This window comes from Lissotriton helveticus, chromosome 5_1 (assembly GCF_964261635.1).
Source record: "Lissotriton helveticus chromosome 5_1, aLisHel1.1, whole genome shotgun sequence".
Lineage (NCBI taxonomy): Eukaryota > Metazoa > Chordata > Amphibia > Caudata > Salamandridae > Lissotriton > Lissotriton helveticus.
Window position 1 is genome coordinate 1,997,573,204 of NC_136065.1, and position 13,306 is coordinate 1,997,586,509.

At 45.1% G+C, this 13,306-nt stretch overlaps 1 protein-coding gene across 1 annotated transcript in view; it reads left to right on the forward strand.

The window, feature by feature from the left end:
* Window positions 1-13,095, forward strand: part of LOC144753941 (E3 ubiquitin-protein ligase TRIM39-like) — a 170,737-nt gene extending 157,642 nt beyond the window's left edge. The window contains exon 10 of the mRNA XM_078641469.1: window positions 12,919-13,095. The gene's annotated coding sequence lies outside the window, so the exon portion shown is untranslated. The remainder of the gene's footprint in view (window positions 1-12,918) is intronic.
* Window positions 13,096-13,306: the final 211 nt, after the last annotated feature.

Sequence of the window (13,306 nt, forward strand, 5' to 3'; positions counted from 1 at the left end):
TCAACAGATGAAAACCGAGCCAGATTGCACCTTTCTGGCACCAGATCTGCATAAAAAACGTGCGGTGACAATTACAACAAGCACATTCTAATTAGCTGACAAGTTCTCCTGGCTTCTCTGACACCCTAGTTTACTACTGGTAAACCTACTTCTCGTCCTAATGAGACCGCCGCCGGTGGAGCGAGCTGCATCTCTGCTTGTGCGCGCAGGAGGCCATATTGTGGACAACTAACTTCTAAAATCCCATCTCCCTTTATTAACGAGCTAATACGCCAAATCACATTTTGTCTGTCTAAAACAATTGACTAGTGCCTACGGAATGTGTCACAACATAATTAGAGAGGTTGTCTCATCAGGAATACATTAGAAGGTAGATCCTTGCAATTGAGAGATTCCCTGTGATTCATGCCGACATCTCTCAATTCCTGGACTACAGCAAGGTGTTATTTCTCTGTGCTCACTGGAGGTGAACAGGGCACGCAGTGCGATTTCTCTGACACCCTGCACAGCTACCATGCCCGTTTTATGAGGGCCCCATCGATCACTGCACTCGTGACTAAGCCAATATGCTTTAAGTGACGCACGGGCTGTTAATAAATAGTTTCTGCGTCTGTCATTCGGAGAAGGTATCTGTGGCTCTCCCTCGACAATTCACCCGCTGTCACAATTATGGTTTATTTGTTTGTAATGGCGAAGCAGTGTGTTTTCTGTGGCAAGGTGTCGTCTTTAAGAGCGAACACGGGTTGTTTGGGCACATATAAAGAGATAGCGCTGGCTTGCAGGAGAAAGCCCTCGTTGCTCGGTGGTGTGGGAGCTGATAAACTTTAGGAAATACACATTCTAGCACCAGCAGGAGCCTGCGTGATTAGTGGAAACACGTCATCTATTGAGGGAAATGGACACAACTAGTTCCAATGCAGGGGTGAGCAGCCATGTGTACTGCAGTTGCGGCTTCGGGGGGGGGCGATTGTCGCGGGGGACGGGGGGGTGTCACGCGGGGGGTGTCGTCGTGGGGAAGGAGGGGGGGGTATTAATATTAATTTTAAAAATCCTACACCTACCTGAGGTCCTGAGCAGGTCCACGCCTCCCTGAGTCCGTTCTCCGTTGGTGCCTATAACCCCTCTCGGCCAGTCCTGGCGCTGCCAGCAGTGCCAGGGCATGGCTATTCTTCGCCCGCAGCACGCCCATTACTCCTAATGGGCGTGCGCAAAAAGGGGAAAACACAAGTGCGCATGCGTGGGAACGGTGCGAAAATTCGCCCTCCGTCCCCACTCATGCGCACTTGTGTTGTGCTGCTGCCTGTTGCCCCCCACTGGTCTGACAATCATGTCAGTCAACATGACGCCAGACCGGGCGGTCCGACGTCATGCTGACTGACATGATTGTCGGTTCTCCCTCGGGTCTTTGAACTTAAGTAAACTGAATCAGTTTACTTAAGTTCAACTGAATCAGTTTACTTTTAAGAACTGAATCAGTTTACTTAAGTTACTTAACTGAATCAGTTTACTTAAGTTCAAAGACCCGAAGGAGCTGCGAGCGGGGGGGCTACGCACCCACGCCCCAATGGACGCACCGCGCCTGTGTGGTGGGGTGCATAGAGTCCTGGGGAAAAAAACATCCCTGGTGTTTAGTGGGGATCCCTGCACTGGGATTACATCCTAGATGCGGTTCTGAGAAGTATTTCTTTTGGAGAGGCATTGCAGGAAAGGGTAAACCCTACTCTTGCCAGAGATGCCTCTTCCATCTTTCAGGATGCCCTGAGTGGGAGGCAGGAAGATGCGAGAGCAAAATCCCACAGGAAGTGCAGGACACCGCTTACCTGTTACTATTGAGGACCTCTAGTCAGCTAATGGCTTGGTGACCTCATTGATGGGGGCAGGAGGAGGCAGAAAATGACAGTGAAGCAAATCTGCATGAGGCTCCATTAGTGCTGAAATCGATTAAAGCCTCCGGTGTAAGGATTGGAGGCTCACCCTAATCCCCCCTCGCCTGTTGGGTGAAGAGCAGTGGATGTGACCAGTTCACCCACCAGAGTAAAAGAGTTAATGAGGAGCTCCAAGGGACATCATAGGCAACTTGAGCTTCACTCTTGTCCACTCCAAACACCTTTGTGAAAAACATCCACCTTATTCACAGTTACCCTCCTAAAATTCTGTCTCTTGCTATTAATTGGATCATTGTAACTGGAGATTGACTTGACACTGAATTATCAATGTCTCAATATAATGAATGGATCAGTATAATGCCTGTTAGTGACACCATACGATTCACTTTCTACAAAATTAATGTACTCTGTAGTGCGCCTCTGTGCACAAAAGGTACTTCTGATAAAGGTATTTAATATATAAGGGATTTAGAATAATGCATTTCATTTGTTTTTCTTAGGTGAAATAGTTTTGCTTGAGGTGGCCATAGTGAGAATGTTCCATAGGGCACTAATGTGAAAAATATAAACCATTTTTTAAAGCTGCAATATATTTTAGTCATACAGGCACATAGAAAATCCATTGGTTTTGTTGAGGTAATCTATGGCCATTGATGGCTGTCTTAAGGATATTTAAGACTATTAAGGCTAGTACCATGTTTTAAGTTTGATGGATATCTTAACATCATTTTTACAAAGGATGGAAAACAATCAATGTATTGCTCGTAGGGAGATAGAAGTGAGGAGGAAGCTCTGATGTGCTTAGGGAGGTCGTTCCATGTCTTGGTGCAATGTAGGAGAATAGATGACCTGTTTAGCTTTTTGTGGATGTGGGGCACGAGTGAGACAGATTGTAGGTGTCTGGGTGGGTGGTGAGTGTATACAGCTGTTTAGGTATTCTGGTCCTGTGTTGTGTAGGGCTTTGTATGTATGCGTGAGAAGGCTGAATTGGCTGCACTTGTGAATAGGAAGGCAGTGTAGCTTTCTGAGATGCTGTATGATGTGGGTGCAGCATGGGAGGTAGAGTATGAGCTTTTTGCATGCATTCTGGATGATCTGGAGAATGTGTAGGAGTTGTTTGGAGATTCCGACGTAGAGAGTGTTGGGAGTTCAGCCTACTGGTGATCAGTACTTGCGTGACGATCCGTCTGGTGTTCTGAGGCAGCCATTTGAAAATCCTTTGTAGCAGTCATAGGATGTGGAAGCAGTAGGTGCTCACTGCATTCACTTGAGCCATCATGTTGAGCTTGTCATCTAGGATGATCCCAAGATTTCTTGATTGGTGTGTGGGTGTAGGTCCTAGATCTGACAGCCACCAGTCTTGTCAGAGTTGAGCGCCAGGCAGTTAGTTCAAATCCAGTCTGCTACCATGGCCATGCAGTAGATGAAGTTAGTTCTGGTGGTGGTTGTCTTGTCAGTCGGGGAGAGGATAACTTGGGTGTCATTGGCGTAGGAGATGACGGTGATGTCTTGTGATCGGATGATGTTGGCGAGCGATGTCATGTATATGTAGTAAAGGGTGGGGGCTGTGGATCAACCCCAGTGGGACTCCACATATCAGTTTCTTGGTCTCCGATGTGAAGGGTGGCAGCTTGACCCTTTGGGATTTTTCCGCGAGCAAGGAGCAGATCTGAAATTTAGAACTAATTTTTGTATGTCAATCTCTTGGAGTCTACTGATGAGGGTGTTGTGGGAGACAGTGTTGAAGGCAGCAGAGAAGTAGAGCAGGACGACGGAAGCAGTTTCTCCTTGGTCCAGGATGGTTCAAATGTTATGTTGTTGGTGGCCGTGATGAGTGCTGTTGTTCTTTAGAAATCCTGATTGAATGTAGTCTAGAAGATGGTGAAACTCGAGGTGGACTGTGAGTTGCTTATTGATGGCCTTCTCAATCACTTTGGCTGGATAGGCGGTCAGGGAGATAGGTCAGAGGTTGCCTAGTTGATTGGGGTCAGCTATGGACTTCATGAGGATGGCGTTGATTTCTTCAAGTTTCCATTCATCCAGGAAAGTGGTGGACTTGATGAAGTGGGTAAGGTTGATGCTGATTAGTGATGATCCCAGGCTGCAGATGTGGTGGGGGATGTTGACAAAGGGTGAGGTGAAATGCTTGACAGTTGAGAAGATCTTGCAACTGCTGGCGCCTCCGTCTATGTGGTCCACTAGTGACATGTTCATCAATGAACAAACACCATTTTCCCTGGCCTGCTGTTTTCTTGGAATCTCTCCCTATGTGTTCGACAGCAATAGGTCTTTGTTCTTCTAGTCCCTTGTCTCCGATGCTCAGTCCCCTCTCTCTGAAGTACATGTTTTTGACAGTGAGGCACCTACAGCAAAATAGTGTGTATAGAGGAGGTGAAGGAGGCACCATTCTACCCCAGAGTTATGACCTCATCTGCTCACATAGCTACAATAGAGGAAACCTCCCTAAGTGAGGATCTGTACTGGATAGTAACCTGTTAGCTGTCTCTGGACAAATAATCTATCATCTACCTCGTTCCGAACATATCCCTTCACTGACTTGTGCAACTGCATGAAAAGGGTTGGGGAGAACCCAATGGATGGGACTGTATCCTCCCGTGCAACTGGATGCCTCGAGGTGAGCATCTCTGCCTGGAGCAGCGACAGCTACCACGGTGCCTGAACCCTCTGACCATACCCATTGATGAAGCTTCTTTGGAAGTCAGCTGGAGCTCTTTGTAGGGAACACAAGGAACCGTGGTGTCTGCAAGAGAAGAATGAATAAACTTAGAACACCTCTCTCTGATTTGCAGAAAACTTTTTGTTATACGGGCATTAGGCTGCCATCGGGAACTAAAGCTCTCTTCAGCCAGACCTAATAAAGATTAGACTGTACTGCTCTGTTGAACAATAGTTAAATAATACAAGTAAAGCAGATTCAAACTATAATAATTAGTGCAGATCCTCCTCCCAACTTTCGAGTGGTCCAATAAATGTTAGCATATTATTAGAGAATTTGAAAGTTCTGTTTTGTTGAGCGGGGTGTTTGAAAATGGAGAAGACAAATGCACCATATTATGTAGATATGATAAAGTTAAAACAAACCAGAATAAAGGGCCAATTTAGAGCTTACCTTTTCTGTCAAACTCTTAGTCCACCCACCCAATTTCAAGTTGGACAGACGGCCTGGTTTATGCCAACAGAGTAAAATGTATTCTAACACATTGAGGGCCACATAACATCCCGCCTAGCCCCGCCCACCGCCTCCCAGCATCCCTCCCTTCTCCTAGAACCTACTTAATGGAGGTCGCAGTGCAACCTCATTGAGCAGGTCCCAGGCCCAGCTTTCCATGCGCTGCTGCATCGCTTCTGTTCCTGTCTCCTCCTTGCTTTTTCACCATTTTCTGAGTGCTTTCTCCCTGTTTTTCCACCTCATTTTTCACCAATTTCCCCCCGTTTTCTGACTGCTTTCTTCTTGCCTTTCGCTAATTTTTCACTTCTTTCTCATTCCTTTTCTCCCGTTTTTTGAGTGCTTTCTCCATGCTTTTCCCTCATTCCCACTCCTTTCTCCTTGCTTTGCCTACGTTTTCATAGCTATCGCCTTGTTTTTAGGTCTCGCTGAGTCGGAGAGACTTTAGTAGGTGAGTTTTCATAGTGCTGCTGGCTGGCGACAAGCTTGCTTTCACGCAAGCGTGCACGCGCGAACTGCCAGCCTTCAGCGCCATCTGTCTTTCCTCTTGCTTGCTCCCTGCCTCTGCCCCTCCCCCCACCTTCGCGCTTAAACAAGCATTCGGGATTCTCCCAATGGGTGCATCGGTCAGGCAATGTCACGCCCACCTTAAATTTCTCTTCCATGGCTGCCCCTTTATGATTTTTGCTTTCCCCCTCCCTCCTCACCTTAGAAGCCCTCCCCCATCCTCCGAGCAGAAGATCAGCTGTTGATTTCTCAGTACACAGCAGAAGGCAGACGCCAAGTCTCTTCCGTCGCTGCCAGTATGTTCTCTCCCCTCCCTCTCTCTCCAGGCCTCACCTAAATCCTTAATGACTCTTGTCCGTCCCCTATAGACACTGTCATCTCTCTCCCACTGCCAGTCTGCTCGCCCTCACTGCCAGGCTCCCTCCCTCTGCCCCTCCACCCACCCGTGGGAAGAAGATGCTGACTGCAGGTAAGGCCCCCACAGTATCCCCTCTCCAACTCTCTTTGGTCTTTAGCTGGGCTTTGGTGACCACCTTCGGCACTAAGCAACAAAGTGTTGCTTCTGAAATAAAACTCGAAAGTTATTCTTAACAATTGTAGCATCTACGATCTTTTATTTCCATCGCATCTTTATGTTCAAAGAATGAGGAACGCATACAAGAGTGACATTATTATGATGCATTATTGGTATAAAAAAGCGTTCCATTACTAGAATTAAAAACATATAGCGTTCGTGATGATGTTTACCAACAATTTTTTTTCTCTAAAGTACACTTTTACGAAATTGGAATATAGAGAGACATTGCTGTCTCCAGTTTACAACCAAGTAAGAGGTAACATATCTCATGAAATAGGTATTGCAGTTATAATGTCCATATGTAAACAGTGTCAAGGCGCTAAGATGAGAGTTAAACGCTCGCTGCTCAGCCGTGCAGTTGTCACTCACGTGTTCGATTTCAAGCCATATCGCGTCAGATTTAAACTTTAATGAAGGTACATTGTAGGTAATGACAGACATTTCATTAACCTAGGAAGGATGCGAGGCTGAGCCACGCCTGCTAGAATTCAAGCTTGTGATCTGCAGCTTGGAACAGATGTCAACAGAGAGCATGCTTAACTCACTGAGCCATTATATCGAAGGTGCCATAGCACGTCTTGAGGATTTTAGGCTTTCAGTTAATGGGTGCATTGTTTCCTACTGTTCTACAAATATTAAAATGTAAATGTCTAACTTCTTCCATATATTTTGTATAACTGCTTTCAGATAAGAGCCTTTTGAGGAATTTGAATCACTGTATAGATATTCTTTTGAGAGTTCCTAAGAATTCATTTGGGGAGAGGGGGGGTCAAGCCTGTTGTCGAGTTTTAAAAATATATTGTTACAGTTGTTTTCCAGTAACTATTACAAAGGAGCTAGAATAAAGTAAAGTCCACATTTGTAAAGCGCACAATCACCCGTAAGGGTCTCTAGGCGCTGGGGGGCCGTCGGGAAGATTAAGCGAGCTATTGCCCAGAGTCACATGGTGCTGGGCTAATCTGCCGCCGGAGCCGGGGATCGAACCGTGGTCCCCAGATTCCAGCGTCAGTCGCCCTGGCCGCGGCGCCACACCTCTCCCCATGAATGACCCCATGAATCTCCCCAGAATGACCCATAATCCCCTGGCATCCCAGGCTGTGAAGTAAACATGACCTCTCAATAGGTCTTGCAGCTTGCAATATTTATCGATCAGATTATCTGCCGAGCGTAGTGCACATGTAATGTAACGCACAGCATCAGATCAGTATTGATTCATGAGTCAGTGACAGGCGCAGCTTCACAGGGGCATGAGATGCTGGGTTGCCTCTGGGGGTCTCTTGTTGCATATCTCACACACACAGAAGCTTTTAAGGGCGCTTGCTTCCACCGGAAGTCTGCCTCTATTTATTTTCAAAACGAGGGCTTCCCTGGTAATTGAGTTAGAGACATCAATAGAATAGGCAAATATACATCGCCCCGGGGCGCGAGGCGCAGGTTCGCACGTGATTTGTCTCTTACACTTTAGCGGGGTCTCGGCAGACATGCTTTAAGTAGTAAGCAAACAGCCCCGCCCGCCCCTTCCATCTCACACACGAACACTCCCCGACAGTGCTTTAAATGTAAAAAAATAAGTGCAGATACTCACCAAATTGAGACGTGGACTAGGGGGTGGGGCTTTGGGGGCGGGTCGATGGGCAGTGCAAAGGGATCTGGCTAGGGGCACACATTTAATGTGATTGAGATTTAATTGGTGTGCAGATGTGCATAATGATATGAAAGCATTTCTGGTATATTTTGATTATTCCATTTCCCTTATACGTACAAAAGGGTACATTTATCATTAAAGTGGGCTTCTCATGGTGCACATATGACTTGCATAAGATATTTTTCTTAACATTTTTTGGAAAAGTTTAACTATGGTTAACCCTCTTATCTCATTGCCACTTAGCAGACATCACCCAGTCCCTCCTATGCAGCAGAGCTTTGCCTCAAAGCTCCTTACTTACTGTAAAGTTTGATTCCCTCTTTCTGGAGTCGGGCAAGCTGCTGAAAGCTTGAGCTAGGATGCCTGGGTCTAGCTCTGTTCCAGGCTCTCTAGCATCCTCAAGCCAAAAATAAACTGAACTGTGATAGTGCATGTGCCTGCTAACCAAACTAATCTCATGTGCAAAGAATTAAGACTAAATATTGACCTCAATTGCAATACAGAAGAGAAAGAAAGACGAAGCCATCTAGAGGCTGAATTGCACAATGTGATAGCAGAAATTCTGGGATTAATCCCAGCTTCCCCACCTGACCAAATTGTGAGATAGCAGACAAATGTTTTATCTCACCAAGCCTCCATTTTCTTTGTTAGCACCTATGATAGTATATTCAAATGCACAAGTTCCAGATGTGTGCGGTGCAATCAAATCTTGTGTTAGATTTAATACACTATAATGTCGCTTTTATTCATGAAATGAAAATAGACCATATACGATTTAGACCTGAATAGGGACTTGTTTCCTAGATCACTAATGGCATCGTCCTCATGGTGGGAGCACAAACTCCTCTCAATGCTGTAATATAAGCTTATGCACCAAGGTGAAATGCTTCCATATGAAACAAATACACTTTTATTTCAAAAGTAATGTTTTCAGGGCTCAACTTATGTATGAGTTTTTAAGGCCAAGCCAGACTTCCTAGTTCGGCTCTGACTGGTATAGCCTTGTTAATTTGTTAGTTCACCCACCTCTACCCTTCCCAGAGCCCCTCCATTAACCCAAAACGGCCTGTAAAAAACAAAATGCAATTGTGTTGAGACACTGCTGAGAAAGTAGATCTGCACTGAAGAGAGAGTGGCCTTGCACAAGCTACAAGCGCACCCTTTCACATGAGCTTCATGAGCAGAGTGTGGTAATGCAGGGCTTGTTGGGTTTCAAACTATATATCTGCAGTGCTGGACACTGCAGACAACACTCACTCATGCAAGAACACGCACAGGGACATCTGTGCACACACCCAGGGCATTTAGTACATGTGTTTTAGAAGCGCTTACATTATTATTATTATTTTTTTTTTTTTGCAGTTTTATATAGCGCAAACTCGACCCGAAGGTAACCGAGCGCTTTACATGAGCACCACTTGCATTACAGACAGACAAATTCAGTTTTAAGCACAGGTAGATAAAGTGATTTTTTTCAGAATCACGGGATGCTTGAGTGTCCCGGCAAGACTCGAACCTGGTTCCTTTGCTTCAAAGTTGGCCGCTCTAGCCTTTAAGCCACACCCTCTCTGTTGCTTTGACGGTTCCACTGTCCTTCTCTATGTTGCTTCCATTCTCCCCCCTCCTGCTTGCTTTTAAAAGAAAAAAACACTTTTTTGCATTTTTATTTTATTTTTAGTTACCAATCCAACCTGGATCAGTAACTAAAAAGAAAAAAAAATGACTGCATAATTTTGTAGGCGAGCACATGCTGTGGCGGGCACTTCTACAAAATCATATAAGGTGCCCCATTAACGTTTTTTTTAAAAACTTTTGCCACTTTGTGCTGCATCTGGGATGCTGCATTATGTGGCAAAAAAAACTTTGACAAAGCCAATAGGTCACTACAGTGGGGCTTATTTGGTTTGTCAATGCTAGTTGCTACTTTTTTCCTAACATTGGGAAAGCACATAAGACAAACTGTAATGTCATAAGCAAAAAACACAGTTGAGGGACAGAATGTAGAACAATGTCATACATTCACCCCAGTACAATGATCTGGGCCTAAATCCATCGAGTGGGCTGGGTATGCTCAGACGTGAGTCCCAGGCTCTCCACACCACTGGAGTCAAGCTATCCAGGCTGATGAAGGCTGATAGCCAGAAACCGGTCCTTGGATGCTTGATTCCGGTCTGGGAAAGACATGGCTTGGTAGTTCGGACTGGACTGTTCCCATGAGGCACAGGGTCAGAGCTGATTTGCATATAGCCAGTGTCTAACCCAGGGTGGTGTGGAGTGCAAAAAAACGATGGATTTAGGCCCAGATCATTGTACTGGGGTGAATGTATGACATTGTTCTACATTCTGTCCATCAACTGTGTTTTTTGCAATTTTCACCCCGAGTGGGCTGGGTATGCTCAGACGTGAGTCCCAGGCTCTCCACACCACTGGAGTCAAGCTATCCAGGCTGATGAAGGCTGATAGCCAGAAACCAGTCCTTGGATGCTTGATTCCGGTCTGGGAAAGACACGGCTTGGTAGTTCGGACTGGACTGTTCCCATGAGGCACAGGGTCAGAGCTGATTTGCATATAGCCAGTGTCTAACCCAGGGTGGTGTGGAGTGCAAAAAAACGATGGATTTAGGCCCAGATCATTGTACTGGGGTGAATGTATGACATTGTTCTACATTCTGTCCATCAACTGTGTTTTTTGTAATGTCATAAGCAGCATGTAAGTGTACAATGCATTTAAATAGCATTTGTGACTGTCGTTGTTTATAAGCCTTGGTACATTGTATATAAACTAGCTTTAGCCACACAGACAGCCCTGATTCTGCAGCCAACAGCACAAAAACAATGTCACCCCATTCCAGCTCATTCCCCATTGCCACGCGCTTCACCTTCCAATGGGAGGAGTTGTTAAAAGGTCAATTTAGACACAAATGAAAGTCTATTGGGTAGCGAGAATAATACAGAAGGCAATCCCGTGCAAAACACTCATAGGAAAGAGCAGCCACGTCGTCCCATAACTTGGAGGGCTAAGCTGTAGTGTATGATAGGATGACTAACACTTCACTTGCAACATAGCTGTATACGAACAACAACAAAAACACGTATGGAATGACTGGAAAACCACAATAATGCAACAAGAACACCCATTTGTGGTCCGCCATATGCAATAAACTCATGCACAACTTGAAAGTACCTGGGAAATGCATCTGGAAGCCTGCAAACCATTGAGACAAGGCCCAGCAATTACTGAAACTCACAAATAGTTAACTACAAACGCTAAGTAAAGATGTGTTCAAGCACAGTGCTTGTACATATGCCTAGCCCGTTATTAAGCTTCACGTAAGAGTTGGGGCACAGTTAGCTAAAGCAAGTTGCCCAGAATCACACAATGAGCTTAAATGGTGAACATCGAGTTATTCTGTTCGCACAGCCAGCAACTCGGCGACCAGCCTTCATCTGTACTCAATATCAAACAGCCTTCAGAGTAGAACAAGGGAATGATCTTACTCTGTGTAGGCGTAACACCAAAAATACACATTGCATTGCGCACACATAGCCAGCATTCCTTAGCATCCTCTAGTCTAGGGCATAGACACTACACGTGAAATAGTATTGTATGCATTCTAAAACCAAAACATTCCACGTACACAAAATTAGACAATCCGCGTATATTTTTTTCAGGAAAAAAGAGAATTACTTTTGAAAGAGACATTTCCTGTCTGTTAACAGAAGAATAATCCCGGCATAATTAGCTGCTGCCCACATTGCTAAACCTTGATTCCCAGGGCTGAGCCTACAGCGTCACTGTCACTACCTTCCTGCCTTCGCTTCCAAGAGTCAGGAGATATGCCTGTTAGCAGGCCCTGCCCACATTGTCTCAACAGAGCCTGAGTGGACACCGTGTCTGTAATCACAGTGTGACTCGGGCCCCTCCCAAACTTCCTGCCAGCTCCGAATGAATACCGCGGGCTGCCGCTCAATTAGGACATTTCACAAGGAGAGATTAGCACTCGATCCGAGTACTTCACGAAAAAGGTCCCACTCGTTGTCAGCTGTGAGGCGCTCATTTTTGTTTAATGCCAATTTCACGGAACTTGATTTACGGCCCCATGAGTACCGGTACTCTCTTTGGACAAAGAGAAGTTCCGGTACTCAAGCGCCACAAATTTAGAAGTGCCGGTGAGTTCCGGCCGATTTAAAGCACTGCTCCCCGACATCCATTAGCAGAAGAACTTGCCATTTCGACACTAGGCGGTTGGCATAGGGAGAGGTGCGGAGAAGGCAACCAGGCCATCAAAACTCACTGTAACTATATATATAAATATAGTTTGAGGCTACAGTACCGCCCATTTTTGAAAACTTTTTTTTAGAACGTAGGTCTTTTAAACAAAAAGCTCTAAAGCAGAGTTAATTGTTTTACACCATGTTAGCCTACTAACCACTCGAAAACGAGCATTGGCATATCCAATAGGTCTCACCTTTGGGACCTTATAAGTGTTTAGCCATGCATCAGTTGATGTTGTTGCACCAAGTATATTGTGCTGAATAACTAAATACTTATAAGGTCCCAAATGCAAAATCTATTGGCCATGCCAATGCTTGTTTTCCTCATTGCTGCTCCCTCCTGCAGACTGTTTTTATACTTCCCGCCTAGCTCTGCCCATGGCCCCTCTCTCCTCTCAGGACCTACTTAATGGAGGCCGCAGGGTGAGCCTATTTAGGATGGCGTTATGTTAAACTTGGCATTAAGGGACACGCAAAATAATAATGACCTTCACACCATAGGACAAAGCTCACATTGTGTGGAGGCCATTAGCTTTTTATTTTTTAAAAAACATAGAACGAGTTCAGGAGGTTTTTTTTCTTATAGCTTGGATTACGTTACGTCAAAGCAACATGCCTGACTGCAGTTTCTGGCAATGTATAGAGCTGTCTGCAAGGCCAGCTGGTAACTATCAATTTGGTAGGCGGGGTAAAGGGAGGGTGTTAACAAAGTCAACTGCCACCTGAACTTAACTCCATCTGCCTAACTAACTCCGGCCCAAACTTGTGTTCCTTTAAGTGTTTTACATTACACACATTTACTAACTGTAACTTAAATGTATTTTCTCTTTAATGTGTTTCAGGACAGTACATGGCATCCATTATGACTCGATTGTACAGACAAGTTTTTGTTCCCACAAGCTGTTACATGGATGGGGCGAGATTGGAAGAGAGTACATCTGTAATTTACAATATATTTTCCTTTTTATGTGGAACTTATTTTGTGAACTAATCAAAAATAAAGAAATTCGGAGCAACTAGTACTGCATCTACTATCTGCTTATTTAATAAATACAAATTCATAAGTGTGACTGTTTTCGTGGTTGCTTTGTACTTTTCACTGAAAAGGCCTTTTTGATTTGCTAATAACTTCCACGAATCCGTACAAACTTTGCGTGAAAATGAGGATGTTCAGCTTAGTTTGGCTCAGTCAAGCTTCGAAAGGACACACTTAGGAGTAGGGGTGGGCGG